Source organism: Cygnus olor, chromosome 9 (assembly GCF_009769625.2).
Source record: "Cygnus olor isolate bCygOlo1 chromosome 9, bCygOlo1.pri.v2, whole genome shotgun sequence".
NCBI classification, from domain to species: Eukaryota; Metazoa; Chordata; class Aves; order Anseriformes; family Anatidae; genus Cygnus; species Cygnus olor.
In genome coordinates this window covers 3,812,531-3,825,192 of record NC_049177.1, presented here as the reverse complement: position 1 = coordinate 3,825,192, position 12,662 = coordinate 3,812,531, and the positions used below count along the sequence as shown (strand labels likewise).

The window sequence follows — 12,662 nt, the reverse complement described above, 5'->3', positions numbered from 1 at the left end:
CTGAAGCTTTCAAAGGAATACCTACATATTTTGCGGGTACAAATCTCTAGGAAATACATCAGAGTAAGCCTAAATGTATAGTTGGATACTGCATGCTGGAAGCTTCTGGATGCCGGATGCTGTAGACACAATTTCTTGCTCTTCCAGAAAGACAGTAAAGTCCCTCCAAAACCTTCTGTGATCTTTTGTCTACAAACATCTCTATCTTATCCACACAGCCTCCATTTTTCTCTTTCCTAGACTTCTAAGTCAGCTAAACTTTCTCCATCATTGCCTTTGTTCCCTTCATCCTCCACTTCTTTTCAAACCAATTCTTACCTAGGACCAAGTGACTTTTCCTGGCTCTGGTAGTACTCAGCTGCTGTAAGAAAGAACATTTCTCTGTCACCTGCTTCTACTTCAGCCTACTCATCCATGAAACAAAGTACATGACTTGCCCACCAGTCACAGTCTCCAATGCTTTGGGATGCAATTTGTTCACAGTACTTATATTGGTATTTAGGGAGGATAGGATATAATAAATTACAACTTCCTCACTGCAAACTAAAGATCTCGTTTTCCTGGCATCTAGCAACCCAGCAGTATCTTTGTTGACAACCTGCCAAGATCTTTGCAGGTTCTCAGCAAATCTGTTAGTCTCTGCTGGGGCCAGCTGCTGTCTACAACCCTCACATATTCTGAGCTTCATTCGATTTGACACACCCCTCAACATATTACGTGCTTCTGACCTCAGGGGTAATCAGATGGAAAGATACTTCTTCTGACCATAGCAGAAGCCTTACCTCATGAGCCCTGAAATTCAATTTGTATAGTACCACAATGGGTGAGAAGAGATCAGGTCAGAAGAAGGAAGGGATTTTCATCCAAGCCTTCTCAAAGATTCAGGCTTGGCATCGTGTCCAGAGACATTTATCCCACCCTCCCAAAGAAACAGATGAAATCGCAGAAGCTGATAAAATTTGAACAGTTACCAATTTTCAAAAAACGCTTCAGATTTGTCAGCATTCCAGTTCTGATCCATCACAGACTGCGATGTGTTCACATGATTCAGCATTGTTTCGTGAGATGTTAAATATTATACACATCAAGAGTTTGGGTTTTGTTGTGTTGGTTTGGTTGTGGGTTTTTTTTGTTTGTTTGTTCTGTTTTTTTAAAACTGTGGAAAGGTCAAAATAGTTTTTCTTCATTGGACAGCTAGGCTGCTCTGTCATGAAGACACACACATAGCATGAAAGTGCATTAAAACTCCAGTCAGTCTGACAGAAAGAGGTGACCATGAGGCTGTGTGGTATTCACAAAGTATGCTACAAACATACCTACCGACTCAGGCTGTGGCATTGAAAGAGGGAAGAAAAAAAAACAAACACTCAAACCCCAGATCATTCAAACACATATAGCAGACTTCATTTGTGAGAATGCAAGTGGTAAGAAACAATACTTCCACAACTAGGTGAAAACTGAGCAGGACTTCAAGGGTCAGTATGGTGGATTTACACACCTAAGCTAACAGGGCAGCATCTAAGTTCTTTATTGGAACTAGCCCAAAAGACCACACTCTGCAGAAATCATAAATGTAAGAACAGGAATTTTGTGACCACTTACAAGCTCAAAAGAAAAAATTATTCCCAACAGGCTACGTTCTTTTTCCCTTAGAAGTAGTAGGGGAAAAGACACAACCACCGCTCACATGCAGAGGAAGAGAAACAGACACCCAACACGTAGAAATCAGGTGCACACATGCTCTCTAGCCATCACCAATGATACCCAGATACTCCAAACTTGCTATGGTTCCACAGGCTCAAGTTCATGGGAAATAGGTGTGTAGCTGGTGCTGGGATCCAGCTTTAAGATGGCCTATTTGTGGCCTTTGAGGTGGCACTTGGCTTCAAGGTATCACTTGCCTACTCTTTTAAACTAAACTAATTCGAGTACAAAGCCATACCCTGGAAGTTTTCCATTCCTTGCTTTCCAGGCCCAGATCAGACCCCTGCATGCCATCCTTTCTAGCAACCAGGTTTTGGCAGCTCTACCTTACTCTCTGGTTATTGTTGTATTGTGAGCATATGAAAAATGAAGGAAGCCGTAAGGATAGCAGCTGAAGGAAAGCAGAGAGGGCTGGGTTAGTGCCTGGGGGGATATTATGAAGGTGTTTGTTGTGAGATGGTCTTTGGATGTTCTGGTTTAACGGCTCTGTGTGCGTGGGTGCTACATGATGGTGAGGTTGCTATTACAACTGCTTGTTATTTATAGAAAAGCAACCACACGCTCCTGCCTAACTTGTCAGCACTTAAAGCTGCATACAGGCAGCACCTTCCTTCAGGCAAGGTCTTCCAGCTTAGGTTTAATTCAATTTTATTTTAAATTTTAAGCAAACATTCAGAATAGTAATAATGCTTCACCACAATCTTTTGGCATTCACACATTTTTCTGCTTCTCATCACTCAGACTTTTTCCTCCCTTCTCTCATGCCCTTTTCTCCCCAAAACCCAACCTAGGTATGAAGAGTAGTTATCCTCTAGTTTATTGAGCAGACAATTATCACATAAGAATCTCAGAAGAGACCATCACAAAAGCTATATTCAGATAATCTCTCTGGATCTTCTGCCTTATGTATTTAACACCTTTTTTCTAAAGCAGTATATTTAGTGATACAAAATACATTATTAGTGATACTACCAGTAATATCGTATAACCTTAATGCATGGCATAACAAACTACACATCAATACTTGGTTAGCATCAGCTCTTGAGCTGTGCCATCTAAGTGCACCCTGTAGGTCTGATGACATCATATGTGCTAAATACCAACTGAACTCCAAACCTCTGTTCAGATGACTGAACAACCCCATGACACACTATATGGGTACCAAAAGGCATGCTCAGTCAACCCACAAACCTTTACTAACATGATTTCCCCTTCAATACATAATAGCTCCAGATAGATAACATTTGTCTCATGAGAGAAATAGACAAGGCAGGGCAACTAAGAGGAAAAGACTGTACATTTCTTTAGTGCTGCCACATTGATATCACAACAGCAAATGCAGAAGAATTTTTAACCTGAAAAGTCAGGCGCGCAATGGTAGTATTACTTCTGCAAAGGAATGCACATTGTCACTAGAAAGTGTTTCAGCTGTAATAGTATATCTGGCATTAAGCATTCCACTTGATTATATTTTATAATTGTCTAAGAAATAGATTGTTTCTTCATAGTTATAATCCATTCCTAAGTGAAAAAGCTCTAAAGACCTCTCTAAGGCAAAACAAATATACCCAAAGAGTAACACGTTCATGCATGTTTTCATCGAGTTCTGAAGTTCTGCATCTTGAAGCATCAGGATGGAAGCTCTTAAAAGAATGCTGTTGAACAGGTCTAATAATTGTCTAAAATAAATTTTACAGTATGGAGAGAGAGTTAATCCAGAAGACTGATCCTTCCACTTCTTGACTAGATAAATACTAAGTCTGGTAACATCACTGAAGTCTAGACATATCAGCGTTCACATAGCTATTTAATAGGATATGCATATTCATTTTTACTCAAAATTTGTTTCCATTACTTTGGGATAATATCTTTAAAAAAATCAATGTGCTGTAAATACTGCTCTACAGCTAGAGGATAATTCAGATTTTCATAGTTCAGGAAGCCTTCATATACAGGAGCTCTTAATTTTTCTGGGCAGTTCTGCAGCTCTTAATCACATGTACATCACTTGCCACCCTGAAGGATGCACTGAGTCTTAGCACAGGTACACACACCAGAAGGGACATGACTATTCAGATTGTCTCATTTGTTGGATTGATGATTTGATTCCTAGCTACTGTTTTCCAATTCGTCTTTTACAATGCTCCCACTTCTCTACTGGCCAGATACAACAGACAGGTGCTTAGATTTCTATAGGCACTAAATTTATACAACATTTTATTAAGGGAGTCAAATTAGTAACTGAGATTAGGGAATAGAATAATATTCCATACAAGAGACTCCCAGCTCATGTAAACATATTACATGCTGTGTGGTGCTAGCAATATTTCCAAAGAAAATTCTTTTTTAGAGTTTAGCCCAGAGAAAAAAATTTTGTTTAGACCAGGAAAAGAATATATAAAAACACAATTAATATCAGATATGTGAAGATCCCTCTTCTGGGAAAGCATCAACCATAGCAACATTTTGTCCATGTCTCTAGCACGCATTTCTATCAAACATTTAAGCACATGTATTTTGTTACTTTACTCGTTGGGTGAAGTCCTGGACTCATTTTTGTCCATGAGATATGACAGTTTCTGTTGGACCGTAATTTCTCTATTTGATTCAGTGATGTTCATGCATGAAATTTACTCAATATGTTCAGATATACCTTGGATCAGGTTTTAGAACAGTCTATATGAATATCCTTGTGTATCCAGACACCCTGGGCTCTGATCCAATCAGAATGAAAATGCTCAAGTTTCAGATCAATTGTTCCAAAGATTTTTTTTAAGCGTATTAGGAGGATGTCAGTCACACTAATTTAAATCACACTGCTGTGCAAAAGTAATTGTTCAGAAAAGTCATGCTCTTTCTCAATCACTAAGTATTATAAAGTAATCTAGCGTAACAAATTCAGAAAATACCAAACCCATAACTATACAAAGTGAAATGTAGTGTTGATACGGTGTTTTAATTAGAATTTAAAGCTCATTTTGCAGTTACTCAGACATTTTCATCTTTAGCCACCAAGTATTGAAATTAAGAGATTTGCTGCATACATTAGTTAATAGGTCAAACAATGAAATTACAAATGTAGATATGAGGGAGAATACCCTACTCAATGAAAAAATCAAGCCTAGAATAAAAAACTACGGAATGGAACTGGCTGGAAAGCTTTCAACAAAATAGGGACTTCTCTGCCCTATTCTCCTGCCTCCCCCTCAACAAATTAGAACACTGGAGGCAAAACTTTTCAGAGGAAAAGATTACTTGGGAAAAAATAATTCCATTTGAAATGAAACAAATAATTATAACCTTTTCCCACTGAATATACTTAAAGGCAAATAGTAGGTACTATTATTTGTTCTAATAGATTAAAGTAAAAATGAAATGTTTTCACCAAGTTTCTTGAACTACTTGAAGTCCATTTCTTTAGGGTGAGTAAGAAAGGAGGAGTAAGATCTTTAGTTCAAGACAGCTTAAGATACTGGGTTTTACTCCATTTTAGTAAAAAAAATATGCCATTTTAAAGCTATCTTAGCCTTTAAATTATATTTTTTTAAATTGTATTTCTAGTGAATAAATTAAGACATCTTTAAAGTGTTGGGTAAGTTAATTCAGATTAAACTCAGACCAAAGCCAAATCAAACTTTGGTTTATTTTTTTCCTTCTTTCTTTTCCACTTCTTACTTCCAAGTTTTCAAAGGGCTCAAACCAAAACAACAAGAAAAAAAATCTTAAGTGGGTTTGAACTCACCCAACTCTAGATAATACAAGCAACCATATATGCCTACTCCTTCCAAACTTCCTTCCTGTGACCAAGAAAGTTTCAGAAAAGTTCAGGTCAATTTCAAACCATTACTTGAACTGAAATAAAAAAAATAATAATAATATAAAACTAGAATGCTATGAGGTAGAATTTAATTACAATGTCCATCCTCTTAAATGCATATCATTTACCAATGATATACACATTTATCTATTTGCGCATTTCAGAATCATGTGCAAGGTGAAATCATATTGAAATATTGTCTCGGAAAAAGAGCATAAACAGTCCAGCTAAGTGAAAAGAAAATTTTTCTTACTTTAATATTTTGTTTTGAATCTTAATATAACATTTGTAGTAGAATCCAAGTTTCACACTGTCAGAAACAAGAAATCAAAGCAATCATTGAAGAGCCTGCTGTGACTTGGAATGAGACTAGCATAGGAAATCTCATCTGGGGAAATATGATAGTTTGGTCTTGTAAAAACCAGTTGGAGAAACCCATATGACAAAGGTGAGAACATGCATGACATGAAAGAAAATTTCTTCACCTTCCTTTTTGCTCTGTCCTCCCAACTGTACAAATAAGAAGTAATTTAATAGGAAAATTATTTTCACTCTTCCCTATTTTGTTCCAAAAAATATGAAAAGCATTTTTCCCAACTGTTTCCTACTCCTTAGTTTGCTCCATACACCCTTCTTGCTTCCTGGTATGAAAAAGGATTGAAAATGAGAAAAGGAAAAGTGACTGGACATAGGAAAGACTTTCTTCCTTGATGGATAGCTGATGGCTTTCAGTTTAATAGGCTGCATAAATAGAAGGAAAAATTATTTCACAAAATACTATTTAGTAGGAAGGGAATCTTGCAACAATAAAAAGAATTTCGGATTGGTGTTTCAAAACAGTATACTTTCTACAAAAATATTCCATAAACAAAACATCAGCTTTTACACTGGCTGCAAAAGTTGGTTGGTTTTGACACTTTGCTGTCCCTGGGAAGTGCTAGTCACATGCGCAGTAAGTCAGTCCCTGCACCTGCCTCCCACCACAATTCCCAGCTGCTGCAGTGAACAGAACAAGAGAATTGCCAAATTCAGCCACTCAATGACCCTGTTTCTTGACATTCAAGGATAAAACGCATTCACCTTTTATGAGCTGGCACAAAGCCTGTGCACTATTAAAATCTCACTTCAGTCTGTTAGGATTTTTTAAAGTAGTCTTCTGGACCTTTCCTTAGATGCAATTTCTCTTCCCCAGAGTTCCTGTACCAAGTAGCTGTACAAACTAATAGGAAGATTTCATTTGGTTTGATTACATCAGAACATTACTGACCACTCTACAATCACTCCAGCTGTGCAACTGTTAAATATGGTAACAAAATACTGAAAACACCTTGGTCAGCATATCTTTGGGGCTTTGAGCACTGGCACGCATCTTTCTTTCCAATTTTCTTCCTTTTGCATCTTTAAATGCCAGTGAGGGATTTTTTGTCAGTATGTCAGTGGCAAAATCAGGGCACCAGCTTGTTAAATAAACAATCAGCCCCCAAGGCATTCCAGAAAAAGGAGAGATTTCTCATACATATATCTTTTGCGAGTTAAGGTTTATTTAGGTTTTGAATCCCTTAAGGCTAGCGTACAACATGTAAAGCAGAAGCCAGTAAGAGAAATATTTTACTCCTATTGCTTACTGAGAAAGAACAAGGCTTTTGAAACAGATCAAAATGCCACATTCATTATTAGACAAGGAAGGCTAATGTTGTTTAAACTTTCTTCTTTATTTAACTTTAGTTGCATTCATTTGTATCTATTTTTAAAAGGTAGCTTAACTTCCATATAAACAAGATATTTGGAGAGCAATGGCTTTTAAGGCTCACACTAACAGGAACATCCAAATGAAAGGGAATTTTTACACCACCCCGCTTTTTTTTTTTTCATTTAAGAATGCACAGGTGTTGCTCAAAAACAGCCTAAGCAGTATAGCTAAATGCAACCGTGCTGGGAGAGAAAAAGATGAACAGAGTAAATTTATTTTTGTTGGAAACATGTACAGTCACACATACTAGAAGTTTTACTTGATCATTCGTACCTAGATACATGCAAATGTATAAACAATTGATATTAATTTTTCATATGAATACACAGCCTTTCAGGAGGATGCAAAACAACCTAACACCAGAAACCTTTCCCTGTTTCAGATTTGGTTAAAAAAATAACACATTAATGGAATGGCTGGCTGAAGTTCACAAAGCTTGAAAACATCTCTGGACCTGTTTTCAAGAATTCATAGCTTTTCATTGCCATTAGAGATGGATCTGAAGTTGCCTGAAGTTGGAGGGTATTCAGAGCCAGGATGGAGAGATAAGAGAGACAAAGATAGGCTACGGTTCTAGAAATGAGCATTACTAAGTTGAAAAGCACCTGGATCCTGGTTGCATGTAATAGCTCCTCTCTAAATAAATGGAAGATTAGGACAGATTACTGAAACACCGGTCTACTTGAAATGCACACATCAGGTGATTTGGATTAATGCATTCTTTGACTATTCAGGTAAAATTCACTGGGGAAAAATTAAAGTCCCATTGTGACCTCCAGCAGAATAGCCACATCTCTTATCACGTTTATTGGAAGTTAATAGTGACCACCGCAAACAGGTGAGAAAGTTTACTATCCCATGATCAGGAAAACAATACTTTTTCCATTTTGCCGTGAATAAAGCAAGTTGATGCTTGTGCAAATTTGGTGTTATCAAAAAAAGAGTGCAGAACACAAACACTTCTTGTGTAGAAACTCAAGAAAGGAAAGAAAACTCATATCTATTTAATTTAATTTCCTTATTGAGGAACACCAAGCTTTTCCAGAAGTCTCCCCAGTTGCTCTTGCAATCACTGACTAGCTCTAGACTGCATTACCTTGTGAAAAACAGAAAGAAGCTTTTTATAAAGTTCACCACAATTTGTTACTGCTCAGCAGGAACCTAATCCGGACTTCTTGCAGTGCTGTAAACCAATTTAATTTCTCTGTCAGACTGCCTGATGGATGTGTTTATAGAGTTTTTAAAAGAGAGATAAAATTCTTTACTACTTAAAGCAGAAAGTACTTTTCATTTCATTTGCTATCCAGGGGTTCAGACATCACCTACTCAGCAGGACTTCACTAATTCAGTTCTCTATTTCTTGAGCCATGTGTCTAAGTTTTATTCATTTTAAATGAAAACAGAGAAATAAAACATATAAACAGAAGCCTTGCATAGGTGAGGCTCTGATTCACAAGCACAGGCACTCTGGAAATTGCAGCCTGTACTGTTCAGTGTTTTATCCCTTCATTTTAACTCCCAGTAATACTGACCCAAACACTAGCCAAACAGCTAGTATTTAGCCAGGCTGCACGATGTCTCTGCATGCGACATGAGCCAAGAGGCGCTGGGGAATTGACGCGTGCCACTTGCACAGGGGAGGGAGAACTTCAGGGCCCTCAGCCACAAGCAAACCAGAAACCCTGCAGAAGTCAATATAACCCTCAGGGAGAGCAGAAATAGCACCATCTTCTTTCAAAGGAAGTAAACAGTAAACCTGTGAGCCAAATCTCATGGATTAATGAGTACTTGTTCTAGAAGATTCCCTGAAAAGGCACACATACACTCCAAGTGTTCCAAATATACACCCCTATGTAAGGGTGCTATAAATACTTTGGCTCTCATTGCTGTCATTATTAAACTTGGAAAAGTGCAACCACACCTATAGCAAAATGGGAAATCCCCTCTGAAAATATATTAAGGCATTTTGATAACAATAGGGTTATGATTATTTTTCCATCTGTGTCAATATCTGTGTTTTCATAAGGTTAGATGCAAGTAACAACATACAGTGAAATGACATTGTGCTATTATTTAAAACTGAGCATTTCCAATTTGCATCATAAATCAACCTTTTAAAGTTATAAAACAAACTTAAGAATTGAACTTCTGAAAATTCGATAAATCAAGTAAATTTTGATGATGAATTTATCAGTGATGCCTTCAGCAACATTCCTCTTGAGTAACAGAATCTGACAGAGTCAGAGGGCAAAATAATCTGGATACGAACATTTTATATGTGAAGTATCATACGTTGATTTTTATCCACCACTAATTCCAAGGCACCCTGAGCAGAGGTGTATTCTCCAGAGAAGGCAAGAAAAAGAGTATCAATGTTGTGTAAGAGTCATTTTAGGGTAGTTGAAGTTTTAGAATACTTTTAGAGACCAGAGAAAGCAACTGCATTCACCAGATAGAAAAACAAACAGTCAGGGACACTGAAATAAGAGCAAATTTACCATCAATACATTGCTTAGTAAGAAGTTCCTAAACAATAACAAAGAGGACCCAAATGCAGAGGTAATGTGAGCAACAACAGCCTCCTGACAAGAGGGTTCTGCGCCACCTGCACATGCTATGAAATCTTGTTTGGGAGGGCAGCAAGTGAAGTTGTTGTAATCACACCCAGAAATTCATTAAACACATTATTCTAGCATTAATCCACTACTATCCCAGCACTACAGATCAAGAAGAGTAATGACAAAATACCAGCTGAACAAGTGTAATTATTTCTCAAAGCACATTACTAGAAGATATAATGCTTTCAGGATCGTCTGGTCACAACTATAAAGCAGAAGGTCAGATTGCAAATAATATAAAAGCATTTTCCTTCACCATTCTTACATGTATTTTTTAGTTCTTGAAGATTACCCAGCCCTTTAACTATTTTCTCTGAAGCCCTTCAAACACTATGTGACAGGATGTGAGATCCACATACATTTTACTTTTCTTTATCAAGTTATCTTCAGTACAAGTCCTATAATAAAAGTATAAATTGTCTGATGTGAGTTTACCTCAACATAGGAAATAAGAGGATGTTAGTAAAGACTGTACACTGTATGTAAAGGAAAGTCATATATGCAATTTAAAGCTAGCTGAGCTTCTGTTAGGCTAGATGGGTGCCCAGAAAGTTGTGTTTTGTTACAAGGAAAAGAAATGTGGAGGGACAAAAGACATCCACATGGAGCTAGTGGAAAGATACCACATAATAACATGAGAAACATCAGTCTTACATACTAAAACAGTGAACAACTGACACCACGTGATGTCTGTAGACATTATCTCCCCCTGCCAGCTTGACACATTGATTACAAGTCCATATCATGCCTAAATGCTCTATCAACCTTTCCTCAGTTTAAAAAAAAAAGACATGACGATTTTTAAAACCACTTCCAAAAATAAGTGGATTGCTTCATGAAATTAACCCTTTTCCCAAAGACTCAGATATTCACTTAATGCTAGAGCAAAGGAGATGAAGCCTTCAGCAGGAATTTAAAATCAAGGATAAAATCATAAATCAAAGTTCTGCTCCTTTCCTGTTCCCCTAATCCAGCACCAGTTTAATAGCAATACCAAAATTGAATGCACATCAAAGCCAGGGGACTTCTGTTGTTTTCTTTTTATCTGTGTGGATGCGAAACAAAAGTAAGCTTGCCTTTGTCAGATTTGAGCCTAGACTTCTAAATCTCAGAAATATAACCCATGGCTTTGTATGTTATTTTACTTAGTGGTACTCCTAATGGGTCAGTGAAAAGAATCCAGATGGCTTCACAGAGTGTCACATCAGATGATGCTATTCCACAGTTTTAGATCAACTAAAATATCTTTGTGAAAAGCATAAAGTAGGCAATGGATAATTCAAATAAATAAATAAATAAATCTATCAGACTTATTTCAAAAAACAAGGAATTGCCTTCTAGAATGGGAACTTTTTCAGAAGCCGAAGTTATAGGTACTGTATATAGAAGTCACGATTACATGATTAAAGTCCAAAAATAATCACATGTACATAGAAACACACATTAAAAAAATTAACATATTTACTTGGAAATCCTCTGAAAACATATGCTTAATGTGGAAAAGATCTTGAAAACTGTGTGGCAGATACTCTGGTTTTCATTCCAATGCCAGATCTTTCCACAAGTTGAGCTCTTGCTGTAAAAGCAAGTAGTATTCAGTCTTTATGGTGATATCTCAGTGTCTCCAACAGTATATCTGAACATATAAGGTGTTCCTCTTAGCTGTCAAAAAGGCTTCAATGCCCTTTAGATTTGCTTTTCATAAAGATATTGAAAATACAGAATCCAGCCTATTAACAGCTGGATAACCTTCCAAACTTCTCTTAGGAGACAGAAATGACACCAAAAAGATAGTTAGGTCATTAGATTCATTGCTTTAGAGATGATGTTGCAAAATTGGAAAGATCTTAATCAATTTAAGTAGCTCAATAAAGTTTGACCAGCAATCAAGACTGAAATAACTATGAGAAGACTGTAGTTGCAGAAAACAAACAGCACTGATTAAGGTATTAAAAGTGGAAGTTTCTTTTTTCTTCAATACCCAAGTGCAAAACACATTTAAAACTAAAGGCAAAAAGACACTAAGTGATAGCAATTTCTCAGTTCTCTAGAATAAACTTAATTAGGTATGCGTAACTTTTACTTCTGCTCATAACACTCATCATTCCCCCAACCTAGCACTCTGTGTATTGTTTTTATTTTTGTGATTTCTACAATACTTTGTTCTCCACACCTAATGAAGGTTCCCTCTCCAGTAAGCCAATTTTGCTGTTTCTCATCCTCTCAATCTCTCTCTAAAATGTAGATCTCCAAGCACATCACCTCAGTGTCAGCAGAAATTGCACTTTGATAATTCCCATCTTTATTACAGCTCTGTCCCAGTCCTGAATTAGTTTAGCTTTCCTCATTTAGGTAGATGGGACTCATTACAGTACAGGACGTGTGTCCTGCGTGAAGCAGGACTATGGAAACAGCTCTTCATTCAGAGATGGTGGTATTTCAGTACAAACTTGCATTTCATTTCTAGGTAGGAGTGACCAATAAAATATAATTTAACTAAAAAGAAATCTTGCTCATTAGAATACATTTAATCTGAAGTAAGAATGCCCACACACAGAACTGCATGAAGCGAATTAAAACCCATTTCATTACTTTAGTTCACTAAAATATTGACAAATGCTCACTTTAGAACACTACTGCGTACATTTACGATGTTATAAACACAGTCCTTGCCACCAAAAACATTATAAAAAGCCTGTAACTTTCTCAGAATTTAATTAAATTTTGCTATCAGATTTTCATAAGCATCTGCAAAGTTGCATTCAGTAAGAGA

The 12,662-nt window shown here is 36.9% G+C and overlaps 1 long non-coding RNA gene across 2 annotated transcripts in view; it reads right to left on the bottom strand.

The window, feature by feature from the left end:
* The window catches only part of LOC121074878, a 120,780-nt gene that overhangs the window by 57,341 nt on the left and 50,777 nt on the right, over positions 1-12,662 (bottom strand). The window contains exon 5 of one of the 2 annotated variants that reach the window (XR_005822590.1): positions 7,237-11,525. The exons of the other annotated variant lie outside the window; for it this stretch is intronic. This is a non-coding gene — a long non-coding RNA (uncharacterized LOC121074878). Of the gene's footprint in view, positions 1-7,236; positions 11,526-12,662 lie in introns of those variants that run through there. 2 annotated transcript variants of the gene reach the window in all.